Consider the following 4,614-nt stretch of genomic DNA (forward strand, 5'->3'; position numbering starts at 1 on the left):
ATAACAGGACGCCCACCTTACGAAGAGTTGCCTGAAAATGTGTCAGAGTTTGTGAAAGTGTTATCTGAACGGAAGGATGATATTCATCATCCAGTGCGTTTAAACTTGAAAACGTCTGCTGATTCCATGAAGCTATGTTATGATAAGAGATTTACTGAAGTCAGCTTTGTTCCAGGAGACAAGGTGTGGTTGTATAATTTCAGGAAGACCAAAGGGAAGTCTCCTAAGTTGTCTTCTCCATGGGAAGGCCCACATGACATAGTGGATCGTCTCTCAGACGTGACTTTTCGAATAAAATGTGGCTGGCGAGGTAAGCCAAAGGTGGTGCATGCCAACAGGCTTTGGCGTTATCACGGTCCAGATAATTTCAGTTGTAATGAAGTGAACATTGGAACAAATGATGCTGCTAAAGACGTGTCACCTGATAAAGCCACTGTTGAAGGAGAAACCTCTACCCGGTTTTGAGAAGGAAGACAGTGAAGCCGTCAATGAAGTTACTACCACTGATGTGACTGCTACCGATAATGGGACATTTCCTGATGAAGCAGATGAACCCCACGTGAAGCAGAAGCCAATGAAACGGAGACCAGTATGAAAGAAGAAACGTCGTGTAAAATTAAGAGACTTTGTTGTATTTTAATTTTGTGTTTGTAAATTTTGTACATTTAATTAAGTTATTATTAATTATCTATTGGTTTACTGTAAGTGGTTATTGTTCGGGACGAACAATACTAAGGAAGGGTCAGTGTTACGACAGCGGAAGTCACGTGACCCTGGGAGCATGTTCACTGCAGCTTCTCGAAGAATCATGAATTATCGGGGATGTTCGAGTTTGTTCGAGGCGCCCTTTTTTTTAGTATATAAGCCTGGCGAGATAAACCAGCGCGATTGAAGATATAGATAGATTGAAGAGACTGATAACTGCGTCAAGCGAACAGTAGGCACCATAAGTAAAGTGTGTGAATCGCTGTGATTTATAGCGTGTGTTAAAAAGGTTGTTAAGTTTAAAGTGACTGTGGAAATTCCGTGTATTACAAAGTTTGTATCGAGAAAGAATAAACTAGTTTTAATCAAGAAAGGACTTGTATCGCTGAAGTTTCTCGGAAAGAATTTATACCGGAAATTAACAAACAAGCAGATACGTAACAATATATTTAAAATAAATATAAAACACTCGGCGATTAAATGTTTAACTTATTCTTTAATTTCGATATCTTTGTCGTCTATGCGGTTAACTATATATTTCTATTTACAAACAGTAACCATGGAGGCGAGGTAATAAGATAAAAATCTAATCGTGAGAAGCAAGAACAACAATAAATCTGTTGTTTAAGACTCATAACGTAGATAAATTAATATGCAGAATTATACACGAATGAACTCTTTGTTGCCCGTTGAAGGCTCCGGTTGGAAGGCCGAAAGCTCGCAAATACAAGTATTTTAACGTAGAGACAAGTAGAAAGCCTCTCACTGTGCATCGAACGGGTTCATCCACTACTAAAATTAAAAAAGTCATAGATTCAAAATTCTGTTCTAGACTGCGTCTGCAGAATCTAGTTACGACTTTTTATTTTTTTAATTGTCTTTATCTTCTTACGTTTTATATAACAATGGCAAGCCGAGATCGTGATAGAGGTAAAAAATATGAATCTGGATCATTGAAAGGAAAAAAGCTGCTTTGGAAAACTCAGTAACACATTCAAAAGGATCTATGAGCAAATATTTGAAAATGGTGAGAGAAGTGAGTATAGTAATTAAAATAGTGAAAAATATGCGAATAATCTAATAACCTAAGTAAGTTTGATCCAATCATGTAAGAACATTTAGGTCGTGTCACAAGGAATGAAATTCACACTCGCTACTTCAGTAAAACCATACAAAACGTATTAATTGATTTTATGGCTAAAAAGGTGAAAGGCAGGAAAGATATTAGAGAAAGTAAGAGAGGCGAAATATTACGCATTTATTTCGGACTGTAAAGGAGACGTGAGTCATCGTGAACAAATGGCAATGATATTGCGCCATGTTGAACGCAATACTGGGGAAATTGAAGATCATTTTATTGGTTTTCTGCCAGTATTATAAATAACAGTAATAAGTCTGTCCAAGATAATTTTGGCAGAAATAGAAAACATTGGCTTGGCTATTATAATGGTGCAAATATGCGTGCAATAGTGAAAAGAATGGTGTAAAAGCAAAAATACTTCATATCAATTTACGAGCTTCCTTCTGTCCCTGTGGTTGTCATAGTTGGAATTTGACCTTAGAAAATGCTGTTTCATCTTGTACAAGGGCTGACATATTTTTTGGTTTACTTCAAAAGCTTTATATTATATTTTCAGTGTCTTCAAGCATGTGGGATATATTAAAAGAAAAGGTAAATATTACCCTAAATCCACTTTCAGAAACTAGATGGAAGCGCTGCATAGATAGTTTGAAAGTTGTCTGGTTTTAACTCGAATTGATCTGTGATTTTTTACTGAAGCTATCAGTCAAGTGTAAGGGCGATCCCAAACTTCGTAGTCAATGCGTTTCTCTCAGTAATGAGATCATGGTATATGATTTTTAGTATATCTTATTATACGGTATGATCTATTAATAAATGTAAAAGCTATGGTAAATTATGGCAGAGTAATAACATACATTTGGGCAGTACTATAAAGCACATAAAAGAGTTTTTACAGTGGATTGGCGAATATAAATCAACAGGCTTTGAATTAGTACTTTCAACTGCCAACGATCTGAGTTCAGAAAAGGGCGACAGCGAATAAAGAAAAAAATATTTAATTATGAAAGTGAGAACAAATGCACTAATGATTCTAAATAAGCATTCAAGATTCATTACTTTAATGTTATAGCTGAAACAACTTGTATAAGTACCGAAACCCTATTTCAGGCTCTTACAAATATGCAGAAAATTTTATATTTTTATAAACTTCGCACCATTACAGAAGAGCTTCTTCAGCATTGCAAATATCTTATGATTAATCTCAGCTTCGAAAGTTCACGCGACATCAATGAATTAGAGATATACGAAAATTTTATGTACTTTGCAGGATCATACCACCTAATACCAATATAACTCCTGCCTTGAAATTTATCATAGAAAATAACATGATCTATTCAAGTGTATATGGAGCATTTCTCATAGTCCTGACTATTCCAGTTACTGTGTTGTTTAGACAGAAAGAAGTTTTTCTCATCTTAAGCTTATCAAAACTTAGCTCTTTTCTACCATGTCTCAGGAAAGATCAGAATCGCTGGCAGTGTTATCTATAGAATATTATGTATCTAATTATCTATAGAATATTATGTATCAAACTATCTAATTATCTATAAAATATTATGTATCAAACTATCTTATTATCTATAGAATATTATGTATCAAACTATCTAATTATCTATAGAATATTATGTATCAAACTATCTAATTATCTATAAAATATTATGTATCAAACTATCTTATTATCTATAGAATATTATGTATCAAACTATCTAATTATCTATAGAATATTATGTATCAAACTATCTAATTTTTCTGATCTGATCGAGGACGTAAACTTAGTGTGCAGGAAAGTATATGTTGTTGTTTTTTTGTCTGTTTTTTGTAGTTAAGCACAATGCTACACAATGATCTATCTGTGCTATGCCAACCAAGGATATCGAAACCCGGTTTTGAGCGTTATAAGTGTTGAAACTTATCGCTATGCCACTGCAGAAAAGTATTGTTATAAAATAAATATAATGTAAATAGATTTTAAGTGAGTTGGATTAAAAATTTATATATATTTCATTTATTGATGTATATAATGATATATTCTATTCTGTCGTTATATAAAAGACTGTTTAGTGTAGATAGTGTTAATTAATTATTTTGTGAGTTAATATTTCATGATTGTTTTGTGTTGCTTTTTGTTATGATAAGAGATTTATAAGCAGAAGTTTGTTGGTAGTTGTGTTTGTAATTTATTGATATTGAGACTATAGAATGTCGCGTGCAATACATTGACGTCGAGAATATACAGATTTATAAAAATCGGGCAGACGATTAAGTGATAAACATATAAGTAGTGTGAGACAAGCGGAAACAGCAGACAGACAGAGCAAACGAGAGACTAGAGAACGGAAAGTAGAAGTACGGTCAAAGAAAAGGTTAGAAAACCTGTTAACCTTTGGAGGAGTGGATAGCCTAACAGCTGATATGTTAAAGAGAGATTAACAGTTTTCTGACACTTTAGGAGAATAATTTGTCTCATCAAAGGGTGTTCTAAAGCAATTGAACCTGCCTGTGTGGACTTTGACAAAAAGTAGACGATTATTGGAAGTATGTCTTAATAAGAAAAAGCAGACGAGTATCGGAAGTTCAGGATACAACTTCAGTGGCTCAAAGAGCCAGAGTAAATGAATTATACATGAACTACTAGTACGATAGAAATAGAGAATGGTAGTTCGGCTTGTCAACTGAAATTCTAAAACAATTGAATAGGCCTAAGTGGAATTTTTTACAACAAGAAGAGAACTATATATAGTGTTTATGACATGCCTATGATCTCTATAGTGTAAATAATTTTTTGTACATACTGTTACGTCTCCGTTTGTTAATTAACTTTCCGT

General features: G+C 33.8%; 1 protein-coding gene and 1 long non-coding RNA gene across 10 annotated transcripts in view; one reads left to right on the forward strand and one right to left on the reverse strand.

Moving 5' to 3' along the window:
• LOC106457467 (Down syndrome cell adhesion molecule-like protein Dscam2) overlaps window positions 1-4,614 on the reverse strand; it is a 125,614-nt gene that overhangs the window by 45,807 nt on the left and 75,193 nt on the right. The window lies entirely within an intron of this gene.
• The window catches only part of LOC106457474, an 18,898-nt gene that overhangs the window by 7,396 nt on the left and 6,888 nt on the right, over window positions 1-4,614 (forward strand). The window contains exon 2 of the long non-coding RNA XR_001290706.2: window positions 474-476. This is a non-coding gene — a long non-coding RNA (uncharacterized LOC106457474). The remainder of the gene's footprint in view (window positions 1-473; window positions 477-4,614) is intronic.

This window comes from Limulus polyphemus, unplaced genomic scaffold, assembly GCF_000517525.1.
Source record: "Limulus polyphemus unplaced genomic scaffold, Limulus_polyphemus-2.1.2 Scaffold335, whole genome shotgun sequence".
In the NCBI taxonomy this organism is placed as follows: Eukaryota; Metazoa; Arthropoda; class Merostomata; order Xiphosura; family Limulidae; genus Limulus; species Limulus polyphemus.